This window comes from Cherax quadricarinatus, chromosome 57 (genome assembly GCF_038502225.1).
Source record: "Cherax quadricarinatus isolate ZL_2023a chromosome 57, ASM3850222v1, whole genome shotgun sequence".
In the NCBI taxonomy this organism is placed as follows: Eukaryota; Metazoa; Arthropoda; class Malacostraca; order Decapoda; family Parastacidae; genus Cherax; species Cherax quadricarinatus.
The window spans coordinates 11,243,086-11,268,998 of NC_091348.1; the positions used below are offsets into that span (position 1 = coordinate 11,243,086).

The following is a 25,913-nucleotide window of genomic DNA, read 5'->3' on the forward strand; positions in this document are numbered from 1 at the left end:
TACACTGTGAGACACTGGTGAGGCTGCTTAGCATTATATTCATGGGGGTAACTGCTGAGCCATGGGGTCGGTATCAACAGATTGCCTCCAGTGACTGTAGTTGTCTGCTGATGTGTAAGACAACTTCGAGTATTTTAATGCGCAGCTTCATCGAGCAGTTCTAGAGCATACTGATCTAAGTCTGTGTTTATACTTGATGTGACGTACTTTGCATCAGTAAGCCAGGATATCAACCTCCAGTACGTGGCTAGTTTATTGGTCACCTCCAATGTTCTCTGTCGAAGTTAGCGTAAGAACACATGGATACACAATAGTGTAAGAACACATGGATACACAATAGTGTAAGAACACATGGATACACAATAGTGTAAGAACACATGGATACACAATAGCGTAAGAACACATGGATACACACTAGGCCTAGGATCTTAGTCCCTAGAAAAGGTTGACAGGTGAACATAGGGATATTTATTATTTTAAGATATTTTCATTTTTCTTATTACAAACAATTCTGTCATGTTATTTCAACTAATAGAACACCACACGTTATTGTTGTTAGGTTGTTGTTGCTTTTATTGTTAAGTTGTTGTTATTGTTAAATTGTTGTTCTTAGGTTGTTGTTGTTAAGTTTACTGTTATTGTAGTTGCTGTTGTTATTGCTGTTGTTGTTGTTGTTTTTGCTGGTGTTTGTTATTGTTGTTGTTATTGTTGTTGCTGTTGATATTGCTGTTGTTGTTGTTGTTGTTGCTGTTGTTATTGCTGCTGTTGTTGTTGTTTTTGTTGGTGTTTGTTATTGCTGTTGTTATTGTTGTTGCTGTTGATATTGCTGTTGTTGTTGTTGTTGTTGCTGGTGTTTGTTATTGTTGTTGTTATTGTTGTTGCTGTTGATATTGCTGTTGTTGTTGTTGTTGTTGCTGTTGTTATTGCTGCTGTTGTTGTTGTTTTTGTTGGTGTTTGTTATTGCTGTTGTTATTGTTGTTGCTGTTGATATTGCTGTTGTTGGAGTTGTTGCTGTTGTTATTGCTGTTGTTGTTGTTGTTGTTGTTGTTGTTGTTGTTGTTGTTCTTCTTCTTCTTCTTCTTCTTCTTCTTCTTCGTCTTCATCATCATCATCATCATCATCATCATCATCATCATCATCATCATCATCATCATCATCATCATCATCATCATCATCTACTTCTTCTTCTTCTGAGACAAGCAAGTGCTCCAGAAGTCACCTGACTCATTAACCCCGAGACTAAACCTGAGCAGGAGCCTTGAAGCTGCTGCAATGAACAATGCAGTAGCTTGTACAAGGAACAATGCAGTAGCTTGTACAAGGAACAATGCAGTAGCTTGCACTAGGAACAATGCAGTAGCTTGTACAAGGAACAATGCAGTAGCTTGCACTAGGAACAATGCAGTAGCTTGTACAAGGAACAATGCAGTAGCTTGCACTAGGAACAATGCAGTAGCTTGTACAAGGAACAATGCAGTAGCTTGTACAAGGAACAATGCAGTAGCTTGTACAAGGAACAATGCAGTAGCTTGTACAAGGAACAATGCAGTAGCTTGTACAAGGAACAATGCAGTAGCTTGTACAAGGAACAATGCAGTAGCTTGTACAAGGAACAATGCAGTAGCTTGTACAAGGAACAATGCAGTAGCTTGTACAAGGAACAATGCAGTAGCTTGTACAAGGAACAATGCAGTAGCTTGCACTAGGAACAATGCAGTAGCTTGTACAAGGAACAATGCAGTAGCTTGCACTAGGAACAATGCAGTAGCTTGTACAAGGAACAATGCAGTAGCTTGCACTAGGAACAATGCAGTAGCTTGTACAAGGAACAATGCAGTAGCTTGTTGCAGCAGCTAGGAACAATGCAGTAGCTTGTACAAGGAACAATGCAGTAGCTTGTACAAGGAACAATGCAGCAGCTTGTACAAGGAACAATGCAGTAGCTTGCTTGCAGTAGCTGCAGTAGCTTGTACAAGGAACAATGCAGTAACTTGTACAAGGAACAATGCATTAACTTGTACAAGGAACAATGCAGTAGCTTGTACAAGGAACAATGCAGTAGCTTGCACTTGGAACAATGCAGTAGCTTGTACAAGGAACAATGCAGTAGCTTGCACTAGGAACAATGCAGTAGCTTGTACAACACAGTAGCAACTTGTGCAATAAGCAGTGCAGTAGCTTGTACAAGAAACAACACAGCAGCAACGGAAGACTCAGCAACACAGCAGCAGAGTGAAGACTCAGCAACACAGCAGCAACGGAAGACTCAGCAACACAGCAGCAACGGAAGACTCAGCAACACAGCAGCAACGGAAGACTCAGCAACACAGCAGCAACGGAAGACTCAGCAACACAGCAGCAGAGTGAAGACTCAACAACAGTTCTGGTGATTGCACAAAAGACTCGCAGTTGTTGACTCTCTCATCACTTAAGAGAAGTGCGACTCAATAACTTCTTCAAGGAGCCAGCAAGTGGGCAGACCCTTCAAGGGAGGTTGAATGGATGCCGCTGAAGGACTGTTGATCCGAGGAATTGGAACTGACGTACTATTTTTTCTGGATTTCGATCAACACTGCTGTTGATTATAACTACTTTAAAAGTAACGAAGTGTATTTGCTAAATGTCCCCTTTCTGTCAGTCTGTCCCTCCCTCTCTCTCTCTCTCTCTCTCTCTCTCTCTCTCTCTCTCTCTCTCTCTCTCTCTCTCTCTCTCTCTCTCTCTCTCTCTCTCTCTCTCTCTCTCTCTCTCCAGTTAAAATATATCTAATTAATGTTTGTTTCACATATTGAAGGGAAAAAGGTGACTGTGTGTCTGTGTGTCCTGGTTGAGAGCGCAACAAACACTGCTCCCATTATTTATAACCCATGCTGAAAACTGCAACAATACACAGCGGCAGAAAAGAGACAGATACACCATCAACAAACAAAGGTGGAAGAGAAACACATACACCATCAACAAACAAAGGTAGAAGAGAAACACATACACCATCAACAATGTCGAATTTGACTCCATGGTATCAAGGTTTCTTTTGAAATGTGGGGAATTTTTTTTTTAAATATTTACATAGATCCAAGCTAATTATCTCCTTTTACTTAGTCACTGTGTGACTCCCACGGCATGTAATATTATCTATTGTTTGGGCAAAAAATAAAGTAATTCATTACTGTAAAACGTATCGCTATGACCAGTGTGTGTGTGTGTGTGTGTGTGTGTGTGTGTGTGTGTGTGTGTGTGTGTGTGTGTGTGTGTGTGTGTGTGTGTGTGTGTGTGTGTGTGTGTGTGTGTGTGCGTGTGTGTGTGTGTGTGTGTGTGTGTGTGTGTGTGTGTGTGTGTGTGTGTGTGTTTTACAGTGAGGAAGTCATAAACACATAGTGGACACATGTCCACTATGTGGGTATGTCCACATAGTGGACATGTATCCATGTATGTTAGTATTCACGCTTATTATCTTGATTTAACATTAATTTTAGAGTTTGCATGAAAGGGGAGACATCAGAATGTGGAGCCGTTAGCAGTAGCGTGTTATAGTGGTCAATATTGGGCCCATTGTTGTTTACAGTGTACATAAATGACATGAATAACGGAATAAATAGCGACATAAGCAAGTTTGCCGATGACGGTAAAATTTACAGTCAAATAAATTCTGATGAGGATACAAGAGAATTAGAGGAACATCTGTATAAGTTGATGTCTGAAAAATGGCAGATGCAGTTTAATATAGACAAATGTCAAGTTTTATTCCTGGGAAGAGAAAATGTCCATCACATCTATAACTAAATAATATGAAAATGGACGCGAAAAAGTTTTAGGAGTTTTGGTTAGCGGAAAATTAAAGCCACAACGACAGTTCATAAATGTTCGCAATAAAGGTAACAGAATTCTTGGTTTCATATTTCAAGAAGTATAAATAATAGATGTTCTCAGGTTATACTTCAACTTTAAATATCCGGCCTGAGTGAGATTATGCTGTTCAGTTCTGGTCTACATATTACAGAATGGACTTAAATGAGCTAAAAAAAATAGAGATGGATGACGATGTTGATTCCATGTATGAGAAATATCAGAAATATTTCTTTGTAAGATAGGCCGAAGAAAGGGAAAACTAGAATTAAATAGGGCATAAATAGCGTGATGAAGATATCAAACCAAGACAGGACTTGCAGCAATGAATTAAACTTGGAGAAATTTAAATTTAGAAAGGATGTAGGGAAGTACTGGTTCAGCAACAGACTTGTAGATGACTAGAACTAACTTTCAATTAATGTCATTGAAGTGAAAACCTTGGAGACCTTTAAAAATAGGTTGGACAAGTACATGAGTGGGTGTGGGTGGGTGTGAGTTGGGCTTGCCTAGCATGGGCTAGTAGGTCTGCTCCAGTTCTTCTTTATTCTCATGGTCTTGTATTTAGAATCCACTAACATCATTATATGATAGAAATGCAAACTTCTACATCACGAAAACATATAACAGAGAAGCGTAAAAAAACTCTAAGTGTTATTCCAGCATTATATCATATTATAGCCATAAATATATCTTGTAACCCAGTTAAATCGTTCACGTTGAAGACAGTATTGTGATACAGTGCTGCTTCTGTTACATTCCACTACACTATATCTCTATAATGACGAGCACTGTAATAGAAAGTATGACCCTTGTTATCCACATGAGTCACTTTGAGAGACAATGATAACCCTAAACCAGTGTTAGTGGAGGAGAGAGAGAGAGCCCCACTAAAAGAATTTGTATTTGCGTATAGAGGGGTGGACAGGGACAGCCTCTTTCCCAGGCGGGACACTGGAATGCAAGGGCACAGCTGGAAGTTAAAAACACAGATGAATCACATGTGTGTTAGGAAATATTTCTTTAACTTCAGAGTAGTCAGGAAGTGGAGCGACCTGGACAGCGAAATTGTAGAGGTAAGATCCATACATGAAAAAAGCAGATAGCAGAAGTGGAAATATAAACACATATGCAGTATAATGTGATCCTTTATTGACAACGTTTCGCCCACACAGTGGGCTTTTTTCAAGTCACAAACAGATCTACCTGGGGTGGAAGGTACGCGAGTATTTATAGTCAGGTTCAGAATGGTGAGGTCAGGTGGAGAATGCTGCATCTGATGATCTACCGAGTGGGGTTATAGAGTCTAAAATCTTGGGTAGCTTGGAAGGGAGATTGGATAAGTTTGTGAGCAGACCTTCTGCAGTGTTCTTCCATTCCTATGTTCTTATGTGGGATAGCGATGAAGAAGTTTCTTCGCGAGTGGTTCAGCTATGTTATAGAAGCCATTATTCTGGTTGAAGTTGTCGGATATAGAAATAAGTGATGATTCCAGGATTCTTCGGTATTGAGTGTTGTCTTCTGTGGCGATAAGTCTTGAGTTTCTGTAGTTTGTCAAGTGGTTGTGTGAATTATGGTGTTGTACACAGGCATTCCTTGTATCGTCAGACCTGCTTGCGTATTGATGTTCTGAAATACGCGTTTGGAGGTCCCTTGATGTTTCGCCCACGTATAATTTGTTGCAGTCATTACAAGGGATTATAGATGAATGGTTCAGAGAACCGACATGTTGATAAATTAGACACATGTGCAACTCTTGGGTATCTTTATTGAGAAAACGTTTCGCCACACAGTGGCTTCATCAGTCCATACGTAGGAGAAACTTGAAGAACAGGAGGAGAATGAGGTAATCAGTCCCTCAACCTTGAGTCGATGTGTTCAGTCCATCAATCTTGAATAGAAGATTGATGGACTGAACACATCGACTCAAGGTTGAGGGATTGATTACCTCATTGTCCTCCTGTTCTTCAAGTTTCTCCTACGTATGGACTGATGAAGCCACTGTGTGGCGAAACGTTTCCTCAATAAAGATACCCAAGAGTTGCACATGTGTCTACGTACAAACAATGCATTACTCTAACAGAGTAAAGATCAAACCAGCGAGTGGCACAACCAATGAGTCGTCCAAACTAGCACTTGCAGCTGTCGTTAGTGGCAGGCTGCAAGTCAAATGTAATGCGATTTTATCGCTCAAGGAGGCCTTTGTTGTCGTCTGTACAGACGACACAGAGGCTGAGAAACTACTTACCACTACTGCTACTACCACTCTACGAGACCAGGGATTTCTTGTCTTGACTTCCCCAGCACTGAGGGCCAGGAGAACTGTGCTCCTCAAGCGACTCGACAACCTTATCACTGTACAGGCCACTGAAGAAATCAAGTCATCTATCGAAGCAAAGAACCCTTGGGCCAAGGTGGACTTCATTACTAAAATACCCAATGCTTCATCCATGCTGAAGGTCACCTTCAGTGACGTCAACATGGCAGCCAGAGCTCTCGCTGAGGGCCTGGCTATTCACTACTTCCACATCAACCCAGCCTTCATCGAAGCAGAGAAATTCCAACATATCTCACAGTGCTATAATTGTTACTCATACTTACACACCACAAATGATTGTCCTACCAAGGACAAGAAGTTTTGCTCCACCTGTGGCCGTGAGGGTCATGACTTCAAGAATTGCACTACTGCTTCACCACCTAAATGCTTGAACTGCAAGAATGACCACCATACTCTTGCTGCCAGGTGCCCTACCAGAAGAGACATACTCCAGAAACAACAACAACAAAAGAAACCTAACCCGCAAGCAACCACATATTCTGCTATCGCCAAGCTTCAAGCAGACACTACCAAGATACTACATGCCACGCAAGCTGCTCCCACCACTTCCCTGCCAGCACCTACTGCCGACTCCACCAAGATTCTTTATTGCATTATGTATGCTCATGTACAGAATGCAGCTGAGCCTGGTTCCTTCAACACCACCATCAATGAACTTTTCAAACTAAATAATATGCCTGGCCTCACATTCCCTGCATCACCACCTTCCACTGAGATCCTAAAATCTACTGCAAATATTACCAGCATCACCGCTGCTCCACCGCTGTCACAACCTCCACTAGACACAGAGATGGACCAATCAGAGACTACTGAGACGTCGGCAAACCCCACCAATGAGAGTCCACTACCGCTTGCATCCACTGCTAGAGCAACTGACCAGTCGGAAATCTCGCCTTCACCAGTTCAGCCACCAGCCAAGAAAGCAAAAACACAAGAAACTGCGGATGCATCTCACGGTGCCACTGACACTGCTGCACCACAAGTCCGATACCTGAAGGGTGTATACTTCTACACAACCAAGCAGTATTAGAACACAATGCTGTCTTTAGAGGTCCATCAGCGCCTCCAGGACGGAACAGTCAAGTATACCTACGACAAAGCTGTTACATACACCACTGCAGACATGACCAGACTACTCGCTGCCAACACCCAACACCTTGTGGAAGTCGAGTACACCTCAAAGAGGAAATTCAGGATGCTTCAGAATGGGGACCTTGAAGACGGTACCCTCCTCTAGCACGACTGTCCATGAATGTCCGCTAAAACTGGGGTGTGGCTAAAATCGACCCTGTAACTGCTGCCTCTGCCGGACTGCGCTTCTCTTCGGGGAGGTCAGCGCGGGATGGAAGAAGACGACACCCTCCAACCGGAGGGCCAAGAAAGAGGAAAGAAGATGATCGTCACCCCCCACCTGGGGGGCCGCTGCCGGGTCGCCATCTGGAGGGGACCTGGACCGGGAGTACCGGCTAATCAACATGAATGAATGAAAATGAACACCAACACACGACACTCCACACAGGAGAGCACAGCGCTAGCACGATCAACACCATGCCTTGCCCTTCTAGGGCAGAGTTGGTGCCAGAGCCCGAGTTTGTAGCTCACAAGATGAGGGGGGTACTTGTGCCTCCTCCCATGGGAGACTTAGGTCTCAGACACTCCCTAGACAGGGAGCCAGTGCCGGGCCACCAAGTGGAAGGGCCCGGGCCGGGAGAATACCGGCGAATCTTTAACAACAACAACACATGTGTCTAATTTATCCACAAGGGATTATGTATACCCCTGCAGAGGGCGGAAGCTTGTCCTGTCTATCACTGGTAATGTCCTTGATGGTCGTGGTTGTGGAGGTAGATACTTGGAATGAGGTATTGGAAAAGGTGTTGGAAACGTGTTTGGCAATGGAGTTGGTGGGCAGGACTATGTATCTCTTCTCGGCAGTGTCTTCTCTGGGTGTGTTGAAGATGTTTAATGCCCGTCGTCTGCAGTCTATGATGAAGTGACGAGGATAGTGGAGTTTAGAAAATACTTGTTCAATTATAGTGCATTCTTCCTCAAGAAACTCATTGCTGCAGATTCTGAGTGCACGTAGGAAGAAGCCTATAATTACACCACATATAGTTTTGGTGTCGTGATGAGAGTAGAAGTGGAGAAGATCGTTTTGGTTGGTAGGTTTTCGATAGACATTAAAACGAAGTTCGTGGTCAGCTTTGCAGAGAAGAACATCAAGGAAAGGAAGAGTGTTGTCGACTTCTTCTTCAAGTGTGAACTGGATTGAAGGCTCGACCTGGTTGAGCTTGTCTTGGAGAGCTTGAACGTTGAAGCGTCTAGGAATTATGAGGAGAATGTCGTCAACATAACGGAGCTAGTTGACAGACGAAGGAATAATGGTGGAGAAACGTTCGGTTTCTAGATGTTCCATGTATAGGTTCGCCAGGACCGCACTGAGTGGCGAACCCATGGATAGTCCAAAAGTCTGCTGAAAGAGGTGATTTTCGAAAGAGAAACACGTAAAGCCAACACATAGTTCAACAAGGTCGATGAAATCGCTGGCTGAAATAGAAAGATCAAGTGAATCGTCAATTTTCCTGCGCAAGAGATCGATGGCTTGTGTAGTAGGTACTTTGGTGAATAGGGAAGTCACGTCAAAGCTGGAAAGTTTCTTGTTCCTGATGTTGATGTTGCGAATGCGATTGAGAAGATCACCCGAGTTTTGAGATGTGCTGAACTGATAGTGCCCAAGAGTTTAGAGAGGTGTTTTGCGAGAATTCCTGAGAGCTGGTGGGGAGCACTGCCTATTAAGAACATAAGAACATAAGAAAGGAGGAACACTGCAGCAGGCCTGTTGACCCATACTAGGCAGGTCCTTTACAATTCATCCCACTAACAAAACATTTGCCCAACCCAATTTTCAATGCTACCCAAGAAATAAGCTCTGGTATGAAAGTCCCACTCAAATCCAACCCTTCCCACTCATGTACTTATCCAACCTAAATTTGAAACTACCCAAAGTCCTAGCCTCAATAACCCAACTAGATAGACTGTTCCACTCATCAACTACCCTATTTCCAAACCAATACTTTCCTATGTCCTTTCTAAATCTAAACTTATCTAATTTAAATCCATTACTGCGGGTTCTCTCTTGGAGAGACATTCTCAAGACCTTATTAATATCCCTTTTAATACCTATCTTCCACTTATACACTTCGATCAGGTCTCCCCTCATTCTTCGTCTAACAAGTGAATGTAACTTAAGAGTCTTCAATCTTTCTTCATAAGGAAGATTTCTAATGCTATGTATTAATTTAGTCATTCTACGCTGAATGTTTTCTAACGAATTTATGTCCATTCTGTAATATGGAGACCAGAACTGAGCTGCATAATCTAGGTGAGGCCTTACTAATGATGTATAAAGATGCAGTATGACCTCTGGACTTCTGTTGCTTACACTTCTTGATATAAATCCCAGTAATCTATTTGCCTTATTACGTACGCTTAGGCATTGCTGTCTTGGTTTAAGGTTGCTGCTCACCATAACCCCCAAGTCCTTTTCGCAATCCATATGGCTAAGTTCTACATCATTTAACTTATAAGTACTAGGGTTATGGGCACTCCCAAGCTTCAGAACCTTGCATTTATCTACATTGAACTGCATCTGCCACTTTTCTGACCAAGAATAGAGTTTGTTTAAATCCTCCTGAAGTTCCATAACATCTACGTTTGAATCAGTTATCCTACCTATCTTTGTGTCATCGGCGAATTTGCTCATATCACTAGTAATTCCCTCATCAAGATCATTGATATATATTATAAACAACAACGGGCCCAAGACTGATCCCTGTGGAACGCCACTTGTTACAGATCCCCACTCGGATTTAACCCCATTTATGGACACTCTCTGCTTCCTGTCAATGAGCCATGACTCGATCCACGAGAGCACTTTTCCCCCAATGCCATGATCTGCCACTTTCTTTAACAGTCTATGGTGCGGAACTCTATCAAAAGCCTTACTAAAATCTAAGTAAATAATATCAAATTCTTTATCGTGGTCAACAGCCTCAAAAGCTTTACTGAAGAAAGTTAATAAATTAGTTAGACAAGACTGGCCTCTTGTGAATCCATGCTGAGTATCCTTAATCAAGCTATGCTTATCGAGATGGCTTCTTATAATCTCAGCTATAATTGACTCTAGTAATTTGCCTACAATTGAGGTCAGGCTTATTGGGCGGTAATTTGACGGAAACGACTTGTCCCCTGTTTTAAAAATAGGAATTACATTAGCCATCTTCCACATATCAGACACTACTCCCGTTTGAAGAGATAAATTAAAAATATTAGTTAATGGTTCACAGAGTTCCATTTTGCATTCCTTAAGAACCCTTGAAAAAACCTCATCAGGACCCGGCGACTTATTTTGCTTCAGTCTGTCTATCTGCTTCACAACCATTTCACTAGTGACTGTGATGTTACATAATTTATCTTCTTCTAGCCCACTATAAAAATTAATTACTGGAATATTGTTAGAGTTTTCCTGTGTAAAAACCGAGTGAAAATAATTATTTAAAATTGAGCACATTTCATTCTCTTTGTCAGTAAGGTGCCCATAGTTATTTTTAAGGGGACCTATCTTATCTCTAACTTTTGTTCTATATACCTGGAAAAAACTTTTTGGGTTAGTTTTAGAATCCCTAGCAACTTTAATTTCATAGTCCCTTTTGGCTTTTCTTATCCCCATTTTAATGTCCCTCTTAATGTCAATATACTGATTCATAAGATGACCCTCACCTCTTTTGATACGCCTATAAATTCCTTTCTTATGCCCTAGTAGATATTTGAGCCTATTATTCATCCATTTTGGGTCATTTCTATTTGATCTAATTTCTTTATATGGGATAAACGTTCTTTGTGCAGCATGTATAGTGTTCAGAAAACTGTCATATTCATAGCTCTCTTCGTTACCCCAGTCAACAGATGATAAGTGTTCTCTAAGCCCATCGTAATCTGCTAAGCGAAAATCTGGGACTGTTACTGAGTTATCGCTACTATCGTACTTCCATTCAATGCTAAATGTAATTGATTTGTGGTCGCTAGCACCCAGTTCCTCTGAAATTTCTAAATTATTAACAAGGGATTCATTGTTTGCCAGAACTAAGTCAAGCAGGTTATTTCCCCTTGTAGGTTCTGTCACAAACTGCTTCAAAAAACAATCCTGAACTACTTCTAAGAAGTCGTATGATTCTAAATTCCCAGTCAAGAAATTCCAATCAACATGACTAAAGTTAAAGTCTCCTACAATTACTACATTAACGTGCCTTGTGGCCCTAACAATTTCCTCCCATAGTAGTCTCCCTTGGTCCCTATCTAAGTTTGGGGGACGATATATCACTCCTAAAATCAGATTTTCATGCCCCTCTGAAAATTCTATCCAAACAGACTCTGTATGTGTTACTTCAGACTTAATACCCGTTTTTATGCAACAGTTCAAGCGATCTCGGACATACAATGCCACCCCACCCCCCTTCCCGATACTTCTATCTACTTGGAACAATTTAAAACCCTGAATATGACATTCCGCAGGCATGTCCCGACTTTTTGAATTAAACCACGTCTCAGTTAAGGCAAATACATCAATGTTACCTGCACTAGCAACTAATCTCAACTCGTCCATCTTATTCCTAGCACTACGGCAATTAGCATAATAAACATTGAAAGACTCTCCTTTCTCTTTACCCTTCCTGCTCATTTCTGTTTTTCTACTAAACCTATTACTGTCCTTATCACCCAAAGTCACTGGCTTTTCAATATCTACCTCGTTCTGCTTATTACTAGCTCCCCTAGAACTCGTAATATTACTACACTGGAACTTCACTGTTTTCCTGCCAAAACCCATACCACTAACTATTCCTAGTTTAAAGTCCTAACTGCTCCCTCCACTGAAGTTGCCAGTGCTACCACCCCAGACCTAGATAAGTGAACCCCATCCCTGGCATACATGTCATTTCTGCCATAGAAGAGGTCCCAGTTGTCAATGAATGTTACCGCATTTTCCTTACAGTATTTGTCCAGCCAGCAGTTGACACCAATTGCCCTGGACAACCATTCATTTCCAACTCCCCTCCTTGGCAAAACACCACATATGACAGGGTTCCCACCCTTACTCATAATTATTTCTATTGCTGACCTATACCTGCTAATCAGGTCTTCACTCCTACGTCTGCCAACATCGTTGCCTCCAGCACTGAGACAGATAATAGGATTGCTCCCATTACCTCTCATGATGTCATCCAGACGGCTAACAATTTCCTCCATCCCAGCCCCAGGAAAGCAAACTCTCTGTCTCCTACTCCTGTCCTTCAAGCAGAACGCCCTATCCATATACCTAACTTGGCTATCCCCAACAACAACAATATTCTTACCTTCGTTAATGTCGTTCGTCGTGACGTTCCCAGTAGTCGACTCACATTCGTCGGGTAGCACTGAGAATGTATTAGATGTTTCCACAACAGTTTCCACGGCAGTCTCTTTCTTCTTCATCGTTTCTACCTTTCCATTCGTCCTCTTGATCGTCAAGTTCGTTCCCTGCTGTCCAGCCACTGACCAGTTTCCCTTCTTGACCTGAGGACTCAAAACAGGAGGACTACTACGAATCTTCCTGTTTTCTTCAGTCAGTCTCCGAATCTCCATCTTCGCCATCCTCAATTCTTCCTTAAGCTGTTGGTAAAGTTGCTCGATGGAGGGCATCTTGCTTCAATTCAACGGGCCTAAGACTGATCCCTGTGGAACGCCACTTGTTACAGATCCTCACTCGTATTTAATCCCATTTATGGACACTCTGCTTCTTGTCTGTGAGCCATGACTCGATCCATGAGAGCACTTTTCCCTGAATGCCATGAGCTGCCACTTTCTTTAACAGTCTTTGGTGCGGAACTCTATCAAAAGCCTTACTAAAATCTAAGTAAATAATATCAAATTTTTTATCGTGATCAACAGCCTCAAAAGCTTTACTGAAGAAAGTTAATAAATTAGTTAGACAAGAACGGCCAGTATCATTAATCAGATTATGCTTATCCAGATGGCTTCTTATAATCTCAGCTATAATTGACTCAAGCAATTTGCCTACAATTGAGGTCAGGCTTATTGGGCGGTAATTTGACGGTAATGACTTATCCCCTGATTTAAAAATAGGAATTACATTAGCCATCTTCCACATATCAGACACTACACCTGTTTGAAGAGATAAATTAAAAATATTAGTTAATGGTTCACGAAGTTCCATTTTACATTCCTTAAGAACCCTTGAAAAAACCTCATCAGGACCCGGCGACTTATTTTGCTTCAGTCGGTCTATTTGTTTCATAACCATTTCACTAGTGACTGTGATGTTACATAATTTATCTTCTTCAGACCCACTATAAAAATTAATTACTGGGATAGTGTTAGTGTCTTCCTGTGTAAAAACTGAGAGAAAATAATTATTTAAAATTGAGCACATTTCATTCTCTTTGTCAGTAAGATGCCCAGAGTTATTTTTAAGGGGACCTATCTTATCTCTAACTTTTGTTCTATAGACCTGGAAAAAACTTTTTGGATTAGTTTTCGAATCCCTAGCAACTTTAATTTCATAGTCCCTTTTAGCTTTTCTTATCCCTTTTTTAACGTCCCTCTTAATGTCAATATACTGATTCATAAGATGACTCTCACCTCTTTTGATACGCCTATAAATTCCTTTCTTATGTCCTAAAAGATATTTGAGCCTATTATTCATCCATTTTGGATCATTTCTGCTTGATCTAATTTCTTTATACGGGATAAACGTTCTTTGAGCAGCATGTATAGTGTTCAGAAAACTGTCATATTCATAGCTCTCTTCGTTACCCCAGTCAACAGATGATAAGTGTTCTCTAAGCCCATCGTAATCTGCTAAGCGAAAATCTGGAACTGTTACTGAGTTATCCCTACTATCATACTTCCATTCAATGCTAAATGTAATTGATTTGTGGTCGCTAGCACCCAGTTCCTCTGAAATTTCTAAATTATTAACAAGGGATTCATTGTTTGCCAGAACTAAGTCAAGCAGGTTATTTCCCCTTGTAGGCTCTGTCACAAACTGCTTCAAAAAACAATCCTGAACTACTTCTAAGAAGTCGTATGATTCTAAATTCCCAGTCAAGGAATTCCAATCAAGTCTCCTAGAATTACTACATTATCGTGTCTTGTAGCCTTAACAATTTCCTCCCATAGTAGTCTCCCTTGGTCCCTATCTAAGTTTGGGGGACGGTATATTACGCCTAAAATAAATTTTTCATGTCCCTCTGAAAATTCTATCCAAACAGACTCAGTATGGGTTTCAGACTTAATACCCGTTTTTATGCAACATTTCAAGCGATCTCGGACATACAATGCCACCCCACCCCCCCTTCCTGATACTTCTGTCTACTTGGAACAATTTAAAACCCTGTATGTGACATTCAGCAGGCATATCCCGATTTTTCGTATTGATCCACGTCTCAGTTAAGGCAAATACATCAATGTTACCTGCACTAGCAACTAGTCTCAACTCGTCCATTTTATTCCTAGCACTACGACTATTTGTGTAATATATATTTAAGGACCCTCCCTTCTCTTTTTTCTTCCTGCTGATTTCTGTTCCTCCACTATGCCTGTTACTCTCCTTATCACCTAATGCCATTGGCTTTCCAATGTTCATCAATAACTCTTCCTCATTCTGCCTATAACTGGTTTCCTTAAAACTCACACTATCGCTACACTCGGAATTCATTGATTTTCCACGAAACCCATACCACTATCTATTTCTAGTTTAAAGACCTAACTGCTCTCTCAACTGCGTTGGCCAGTGCTCTCACCCCAGACCTAGATAAGTAACCCCCATCCCTGGCATACATGTCATTTCTGCCATAGAAGAGGCCCCAATTGTCAATGAATGTTACTGCATTTTCCTTACAGTATTTGTCCAGCCAACAATTGACACCAATTGCCCTGGACAACCATTTATTTCCAACTCCTCTCCTTGGCAAAATACCACATATGACAGGTTTCCCACCCTTCCTCCTAATTATCTCTATTGCTGACCTATACCTGTTAATCAGGTCCTCACTCCTACGTCTGCCAACATCGTTGCCTCCCGCACTGAGACAGATAATAGGATTGCTCCCAATACCTCTCATGATGTCATCCAGATGGCTAACAATATCCTTCATCCCAGCCCCAGGAAAACACACTCTCTGCCTCCTACTCCTATCCTTCATGCAGAATGCCCTATCCATGTACCTAATCTGGCTATCCCCAACAACAACAATGTTTTTACCTTCCTTGGCGTTGTCCGTCGTGATGCTCCCAGTAGTCGACTCACATTTGTCAGGTAGCATTACACCTTAACTTGTGGAATTCGTCAAGACGTTCTCGATGGTTTTCGTTGGGGTTTCTAGGGATGTCTCACTCACGTCAGCCAATGCTTCCTTGGTGCTCGTTGTGACATTCCCAGTAGAACACCCACATTCGTCAGGTAGCACCGAAAATGGGTTGGAAGTTTCCACAGTAGTCTTCTGGGTCCTCGTTGTCTCTGCCTCTCCAACAGTCTTCTTGATCCTCAGTTTGGTTCCATGTTGCCCGGCCACTGACCAAGTTCCCCTCTTAATCTGGGGACTCACAACAGGAGGATTACTTCGAATTCTCTTGTTCTCCTCCGTTAATCGCCGTATCTCTTGCTTAGCAACCCTAAGCTTTTCTTTCAGCTGCTGGTAAAGTTGCTCAAGAGAGGGCATCCTGGTTCAGATTCACAGAGAACACACAAGCAGGCCTTCACAGGAGAACACACAAGCAGGTCGTCACAGAAGAAGAAACATCCCAACTTCTGCTGAGTACTTCACGAGGTAGAGACCTGGCACGAAGTTAGTTTTTATTAACCTAAGAACTGCTCCTTGTGCTGCCAACATGGAATTTATCCTGGAACAATTGGCCGCTATTGAGATACAAGGGGAAACTACTAACATGAATCCAAATGATACCTGAGCAACAAAATGGTCTCAGTCATATTCAAAGGTGTCAAGAGTACCACAATTGAGCTGGGCACACTTCAGGGTGGAGTTCCCAAGACCCACTCTCTTTATTGTTCTAATGCACAGACTTGTGTGAAACATCACTGCTCAAGATGTTATTTGTTATGCGGATGACATTTGCATTTTTGCAAATACATTAAACAGGATCTCTTCGATGCCTTGACAGCTAGTAGCACTGACTGTGGTCTTGACATATCTAATCTACAGACAAGACCAAAATCGTATGTCCAAATGTCTGCACTAACAATCTACTGTTCTTCCGAATCAATAACACCGACACTGAATTCTGCGAGCAATATAAATAATTAGGAATTGAAATCAACAGTAGATATTGTAAGTCACCTACACTGCAGGCTTGAGGGGAGACTTAAACCCCTTAAGAATAATTGTAGGCAAGTATATTGACTTCAATGTCAAATGTGATCATCAGCTTTCTTATCGATTACCAAGTCATACACTTGATTAACTTTCCACAAACTTTACTTAATAGACTTGAAGTAATTCAAAACATGGCCATGAGGATAATTCTTAGTGCTCCAATATGCACTAGACTCACAAACATGAGGGAAGAGTTGAGGTTTCCTACTGTACATTAAAGAATCGTACAGAAAAACAAAATTTTCTATACTAAGATTATAAAGTATCCGATATCACCATTATGGCTCAGGGATGTGATGTTTCACTCCTACGACATGCCAGATAATGTCAACAACATACCAACTCATAGTCTATATACCAACTGGTTGAAGGGCAGTTGGTATATAAAATAGTCAAATCGAACATCATTATTAAATGCAGTACGCCAGCAAATAACATCCCCTACCTACTTGCCTCTCGCTATACAGATATCATAGATGCTTGTAACTAAGAAGATAAGAAGAACAGGGTATGTAGATACTTTGCTGCCCAGTTAGCACGACTGTACATACTCTGTACACACTGCATGACAGTGTCTTCCATTGCAGACACTGCAAGGCTCCAGGCGGACATCAGCCAAATCTTTCAGTGGGCTGCAGAAAACAATATGAAGTTCAACGATGAGAAATTTCAATTACTCCGATATGGTAAACGTGAGGAAATTAAAACTTCATCAGAGTATAAAACAAATTCCAACCACACAATAGAGCGAAAAACTAACGTCAAAGACCTGGGAGTGATCATGTCGGAGGATCTCACCATCAAGGACTCTAACGCTGATGGATAATGAGAACCTTTAAAACTAGGGATGCCAAGCCCATGATGACACTCTTCAGGTCGCTTGTTCTATCTAGGCTGGAATATTGCTGCACACTAACAGCACTTTTCAAGGCAGGTGAAATTGCTGACCTAGAAAATGTACAGAGAACCTTCACGGCGCGCATAACTGACATAAAACATCTCAATTACTGGGAACGCTTGAAGTTCCTGAACCTGTACCCCCTGGAACGCAGGCGGGAGAGATACATGATTATATACACCTGGAAAATCCTAGAGGGACTAGTACCAAACTTGCACACGAAAATCACTCACTACGAAAGCAAAAGACTCGGCAGACGATGCAACATCCCGCCAATGAAAAGCAGGGGTGTCACTAGCACGTTAAGAGACAATACAATAAGTGTCAGGGGCCCAAGACTGTTCAATTGCCTCACAGCATACATAAGGGGGATTACCAATAGACCCCTGGCTGTCTTCAAGCAGACACTGGACAAGCACCTAAAGTCAGTACCTGACCAGCCGGGCTGTGGCTCGTACGTTGGATTGCGTGCAGCAGTAACAGCCTGGTTGATCAGGCCCTGATCCACCATGAGGCCTGGTCACAGACCGGGCCGCGGGGGCGCTGACCCCCGGAACTCTCTCCAGGTAAACTCCAGGTAAACAGTAGTATGTACACAGTAGTGAGTACACAGTATTCTCAATAAACACAGTATGCACAGTTGTGTGTACACAGTATGTCCAATAGTGTGTACATAGTGTGTACAAAGTATGCATGGTAGTAAACTTGTGAATGAAGGAGCAAAAATGTTGTCTCTGACTTGTGTGATCATTCTAACAGCAGATTTTTGTTGAATAACAAAATATCTAAGGTGGTTCGCTGTTGCACATTCCCATGTACAAATACCGTCGTACAAATACCGTCGTACAAATACCGTCAGTAAAATGAGTTTAGAGTAGTAAGTAATAAAGAATGAATAAAGGTGTGTGTGGTACATGTTTGTTTATTTCGGAAAGCATGCTCAGTACATTGATTATTTTTGTGGAAATGTACAGGATATATCTGTTGAATTTTAGTGGCTCTCACAGTGTATATACCTAAGAATTTTACCCCTCATCTTGCCTTTCAATACTTGTATTATTTACCTAAATGTTCAAGTAACAGTTTTTGCTCTGTTCACAAACATTATGCAGAAGGTCCTGTCAAATTTATGTGAGGCTGTCATCCAGATCTTTACAAGCTCAACATTAACTGTGTTGCTGAGCACAAGATCCTCTTGTGCTCAGCTAATGGCTAATTTTTATGGCTAATGCAGATCCTCTGCATTAGCAATAAAAATTGTGTCATCAGCAATCAGAATTAATTTATGTACCTGTGAGGCATTGAGATCATTGATGTCGATGAAGGAGGAGGGGCCCCCTAGGACCCTGTGCTGTTGGCACCCCTGTGTTCGGTGCTAAAATTCTTGAAGCACACACACACACACACACACACACACACACACACACACACACACACACACACACACACACACACACACACACACACACACACACACACACACGAGCAGAACCCAGACTCAGGTGGAAGGCCAAATACATCCTACAGTGACACCCACAGAAGGACTCCCACCACAACAATCCCGAAGCAACTGAATAACCTCAACCAAAACCCGCACACTGTTCCCTCTGCCCAGACCCCACCACCTCTACAGCAGCCCCCTTTGTGAACTCTGCCCCCACCCCCCACCACAAACCCCACCCACACTGTGACAACCCCAAAGCAGCTGAACAATCTCAACCAAAACCCACACACTGTCCCCTCTGCCCCAACCCCCTACATCACAAACCCCACTGCTACAGCAGCTCCCTACGGGCACTCTGCCCTCACCCCCCATCACAAATCCCACCCACACCACAAACCCCCATAGCTCCCCCAGGGCTCCTGCTCCCCCATCCCCAATATTCTCCCAGGTCCACCCTGATAGACATGAAGCTGAAGGCGTGGTACACAAACGCAGATGAAATAGCAAATAAATACAAGGAGTGGCACGAAAGAATCAACGAGAAGTCCCCGAACATCATAACAGTCACAGAAACGAAACTCACTGAGATAATAACAGACGCAGTCTTTTCACCGGAATATCAGATCCTGAGGAAAGATAGAAGGAGCAGAGGGGGAGGAGGGGTTGCACTGCTCATAAAAAACCGATGGAGTTTCGAGGATATGGAGGGCATGGGCGAGATTGGAGAAAGGGACTACATAGCAGGCACAATTCAATCTGGAGAACATAAGGTAGTCATTGCTGTGATGTATAACCCACCACAGAACTGCAGGAGGCCAAGAGAGGAATATGATGAGAACAACAGAGCGATGTTGGATACACTGGCTGAGGTGGCACGAAGAGCTCAATCATGCAGAGCAAAGTTTCTGGTTATGGGTGATTTCAACCACAGGGAGATCGATTGGGAAAACCTGGAGCCTCACGGGGGCCCTGAAACATGGAGAGCCAAGATGATGGATGTGGTATTGGAAAACCTCATGCATCAACACATCAGGGACACTACCAGAGAGAGAGGGGAGGATGAACCAGCAAGACTGGACCTTGTGTTCACCCTGAGTAGCTCAGACATATTTGATGACATCAAATATGAGAGGCCCTTCGGAGCTAGTGACCACGTAGTCTTGAGTTTTGATTACATAGAGTTACAGGTGGAGAGGGTAACAGGAGTCGAATGGGAAAAGCCAAACTATAAAAGGGGGGACTACACAGGTATAAGGAACTTCCTTTGGGAGGTGCAGTGGGACAGAGAAATGGTAGGAAAGACAGTAAATGAAATGATGGAGTATGTAACAACAAAATGCAAGGAGGCAGAGGATAGGTTTGTTCCCAAGGGCAACAGAAACAATGGGAAGACCAAAGCGAGTCCTTGGTTTACCCAAAGGTGCAGGGAGGCAAAAACTAAGTGCATTAGAGAATGGAAGAGGTACAGAAGGCAAAGGACCCAGGAAATCAAGATCAGTCGAAGAGCCAGAAACGAATATGCACAGATAAGGAGGGAGGCCCAGCGACAGTGCGAAAATGACATAGCATCGAAAGCCAAGTCTGACCCGAAACTGCTGTTTAGCCACATTAGGAGAAAGACAACAGTCAAAAACCAGGTGATCAGGCTGAGGAAAGAAGGTGGGGAACTCAAAAGAAACGATCAAGAGGTATGCGAGGAGCTCAACATGAGATTTAAGGAAGTATTCACAGTAGAGATAGGAAGGACTCTGGGAAGACAGGACAGAGGGGGACACCAACAGGGAATAGACCAACAGGTGCTGGACGATATGCACACAACTGAGGAGGAGGTGAAGAAGCTGCTAAGTGACTTTGATACCTCAAAGGCAATGGGACCTGACAACATCTCCCCGTGGGTCCTCAGGGAGGGAGCAGATATACTGTGTGTGCCATTAACCACAATCTTCAACACATCCCTTGAAACATGTCTTGAACTGGTCTTCCATACCTGAGGTATGAAAGACCGGAAATGTAGTTCCCATTTTTAAAAAAGGAGACAGAAAAGGGGCACTAAATTACAGACCAGTGTCACCGACGTGTATAATATGCAAAGTCATGGAAAAGATTATCAGGAGGAGAGTGGTGGAGCACCTGGAACGGAAAAAAATTATAAACGACAGCCAGCACGGATTCATGGTAGGCAAATCCTGTGTCACAAACCTTCTGGAGTTCTATGACAAAGTTACAGAAGTAAGACACGAGAGAGAGGGGTGGGTTGATTGTATTTCCTTGGACTGCAAGAAGGCCTTCGACACAGTTCCTCACAAGCGACTAGTGCAGAAACTAGAGGATCAGGCACGTATAACAGGAAGGGCAATGCAATGGATCAGAGAATACCTGACAGGGAGGCAACAACGAGTCATGGTACGGGATGAGGTATCACAGTGGGCCCCTGTGACGAGCGGGGTCCAACAGGGTTCGGTCCTAGGACCTGTGCTATTTCTGGTATATGTGAATGACATGATGGAAGGGATAGACTCAGAGGTGTCCCTGTTCGCAGATGATGTGAAGATAATGTGGAGAATTAAATCAGATGAGGATCAGGTAGGACTTCAAAGAGACCTGGACAGGCTGGACACGTGGTCCAGCAACTGGCTTCTTGAATTCAACCCTGCCAAATGCAAAGTCATGAAGATCGGAGAAGGGCAAAGAAGACCACAGACAGAGTATAGACTAGGCGGCCAAGGACTGCAAACCTCACTCAATGAGAAAGATCTTGGGGTGACCATAACACCGAGCATGTCTCCGGAGGCACACATCAACCAGATAGCTGCTGCAGCATACGGGCGCCTGGCAAACCTGAAAATAGCGTTCCGATACCTTAGTAAGGAATCGTTCAAGACACTGTACACTGTGTACATCAGGCCCATATTGGAGTATGCAGCACCAGTTTGGAACCCACACCTGGTCAAGCACGTCGAGAAATTAGAGAAAGTGCAAAGGTTTGCAACAAGGCTAGTTCCGGAGCTCAGGGGTATGTCCTACGAAAAAGGTTGAGGGAAATCGGACTGACGACATTGGAGGATAGGAGGGTCAGGGGAGACATGATAACGACATACAAAATACTGCGTGGAATAGATAAGGTAGACAGAGACAGGTTGTTCCAGAGATGGGACAAAGAAACAAGGGGTCACAATTGGAAGCTGAAGACTCAGACGAGTCAGAGGGATGTTAGGAAGTATTTCTTCAATCATAGAGTCGTCAGGAAGTGGAATAGCCTAGCAAGTGATGTAGTGGAGGCAGAAACCATACATAGCTTTAAGACGAAGTATGACAGAGCTCTGGAAGCAGAGAGAGAGAGAGGGGACCTAGTAGCGATCAGTGAAGAGGCAGGGCCAGGAGCTGAGTCTCGACCCCTGCAACCACAATTAGGTGAGTACAATTAGGTGAGTACACACACACACACACACACACATGGTGAAGAGGCGGGGCCAGGAGCTGAGTCTCGACCTCTGCAACCACAATTAGGTGAGTACACACACGCACATACACACACATACACACACACACATACACACACACACACACACACACACACACACACACACACACACACACACACACACACACACACACACACACACACACACACACACACACACAGGTGCCCACCCTTCCGGTGAGGTGCATAGAGGGGTGCCATCCTTACCGGTAAGGTGCATAGAGAGGTGGCAGCCATACCGATGAGGTGAGTAGAGTGCCAACTTTCCCGGCGAGGTGCGTAGTGAGTTGCCAACCCTCCCGGTAAAGTGCTTACAGGGGTGCCAACCCTCCAGGTGAGGTGGGTGAAAGGGTGCCAACCCTCCCCGAGAGGTTGCGTACACGGGTGCCAACCCCGCCGGTGAGGTGCGGACAGGAATGCCAACCCTCCCGGTGAGGTGTTAAGTGTGGGGGGGGGGGGTGATGTGTGTCGCGGTGAGAGCACACAACACAACGAGAGGCTTTAATAACACGGAACTGTTTGTTCTGGCAGAGAACCAACACACCCATACTGCTTCTGCTGATACTGTTGTTGCTACTTATACTGTTGTTGCTACTGATGCTGTTGTTGCTACTGTTGTTGCTACTAATACTGTTGTTGCTACTGTTGTTGCTACTAATACTGTTGTTGCTGCTGTTGTTGCTACTAACACTGTTGTTGCTACTTATACTGTTGTTGCTACTGATGCTGTTGTTGCTACTAATACTGTTGTTGCTACTTATACTGTTGTTGCTACTTATACTACTGCTGATTAAACTGCTGTTTCTGCTAACATTGCTGTTGCTGCTAATACCGTTGCTGCTGATGATACTGTTGCTGTTGATGATACTGTTGCTGCTGAAGCTGTTGTTGTTGCTGATTCTGTTGTTGCTGTTGATTCTGTTGTTGCTATTGACAGAGTTGTTTCTACTGATACTACTGCTGCTTAAACCGTTTTTTTTCTGCTACCATTTCTGTTGATGCAGATACTTCTGTTGTTGATACTGTTGCTGCTACTTATACTGTTGTTGCTGCTGATGCTGTTGTTACTGCTGATACTGTTGCTGTTGATACAGTTGTTATACTGTTGCTGCTGGCACTTCGGTTGCTGCTGATACTGTTACTGTTTCTGTTGCTGATACTGCTGTTTCTGAAGCTGCCTTATACTATTTCTGCTTCTGTTGTTAATATTACTGCTGACGCTGCTGTTGTTGCTACTAGCTATACTACTACTACTACAACTGTTGTTGCTACTAGCTATACTACTGCTACTACAACTGTTGTTGCTACTAGCTATACTACTACTACTACAACTGTTGTTGCTACTAGCTATACTACTGCTACTACAACTGTTGTTGCTACTAGCTATACTACTACTACTACAAATGTTGTTGCTATTAGCTATACTACTAGTACTACTACAACTGTTGTTGCTACTAGCTATACTACTACTACTACAACTGTTGTTGCTACTAGCTATACTACTAGTACTACTACAACTGTTGTTGCTACTAGCTATACTACTACTACTACAACTGTTGTTGCTACTAGCTATACTACTACTACTACTACTACAACTGTTGTTGCTACTAGCTATACTACTACTACTACTGCAACTGTTGTTGCTACTAGCTATACTACTACTACTACAACTGTTGTTGCTACTAGCTATACTACTACTACTACTGCAACTGTTGTTGCTACTAGCTATACTACTACTACTACAACTGTTGTTGCTACTAGCTATACTACTACTACTACAACTGTTGTTGCTACTAGCTATACTACTACTACTACTGCAACTGTTGTTGCTACTAGCTATACTACTACTACTACAACTGTTGTTGCTACTAGCTATACTACTACTACTGCAACTGTTGTTGCTACTAGCTATACTACTACTACTACAACTGTTGTTGCTACTAGCTATACTACTACTGCAACTGTTGTTGCTACTAGCTATACTACTACTACTACTACAACTGTTGTTGCTACTAGCTATACTACTACTACAACTGTTGTTGCTACTAGCTATACTTCTACTACTGCAACTGTTGTTGCTACTAGCTATACTACTACTACTACAACTGTTGTTGCTACTAGCTATACTACTACTACTACAACTGTTGTTGCTACTAGCTATACTACTACTACTACTACTACAACTGTTGTTGCTACTAGCTATACTACTACTACTACAACTGTTGTTGCTACTAGCTATACTACTACTACTACTACAACTGTTGTTGCTACTAGCTATACTACTACTACTGCAACTGTTGTTGCTACTAGCTATACTACTACTACTACTACAACTGTTGTTGCTACTAGCTATACTACTACTACTACTACAACTGTTGTTGCTACTAGCTATACTACTACTACTGCAACTGTTGTTGCTACTAGCTATACTACTACTACTACTACAACTGTTGTTGCTACTAGCTATACTACTACTACTACTACAACTGTTGTTGCTACTAGCTATACTACTACTACTACTGCAACTGTTGTTGCTACTAGCTATACTACTACTACTACTACAACTGTTGTTGCTACTAGCTATACTACTACTACAACTGTTGTTGCTACTAGCTATACTACTACTACTACTACAACTGTTGTTGCTACTAGCTATACTACTACTACTACTACTGCAACTGTTGTTGCTACTAGCTATACTACTACTACTACAACTGTTGTTGCTACTAGCTATACTACTACTAGTACAACTGGTGTTGCTACTAGCTATACTACTACTAGTACTACAACTGTTGTTACTACTAGCTATACTACTACTACTACTACTACAACTGTTGTTGCTACTAGCTATACTACTACTACTACTACAACTGTTGTTACTACTAGCTATACTACTACTACTACTACTACAACTGTTGTTGCTACATGTCATCATACTCACTGTACTCATCATACTCACTGTACTCATCATACTCACGGAACAGTGATGGTAGTGGCAATATGTCATCATACTCAGGGAACAGTGATGGTGGTGGAGCCATGTCATAATACTCAAGGAATATAATGATGGTGTAAGTGACATACTATCATATTCATCATTCTCTCGAGCCATAGTAATGGCGTTAAACATATCATTGCACTCATCATACTCATGAGACATTGTGATGATGGTGGAGACAAGCCATCATACATACTGAGCCTAATGAAGGTGGTAGACATGCCATCATACTCATCATAATCATTATATCCATGATACTCACTAAACACAGTGATAGTGGTAGACATATGTCATCATGCTCATCGTAATCATCATACCCATTATATTAATCATAATCATCATACTCATTATATTCATCATAATCGTCATACTCATTATATTCCCCATAACCATACAGTCACAGAGCGTGAAGGTTGTGGAGGCAAGTCATCATACTGACGGAACATAGTGACTTTAGTGTCATCAT

General features: G+C 42.5%; 1 protein-coding gene across 3 annotated transcripts in view; it reads right to left on the reverse strand.

Annotated features, from left to right (window-relative positions):
• LOC128693388 (uncharacterized) overlaps positions 1-25,913 on the reverse strand; it is an 831,955-nt gene that overhangs the window by 108,596 nt on the left and 697,446 nt on the right. The window lies entirely within an intron of this gene.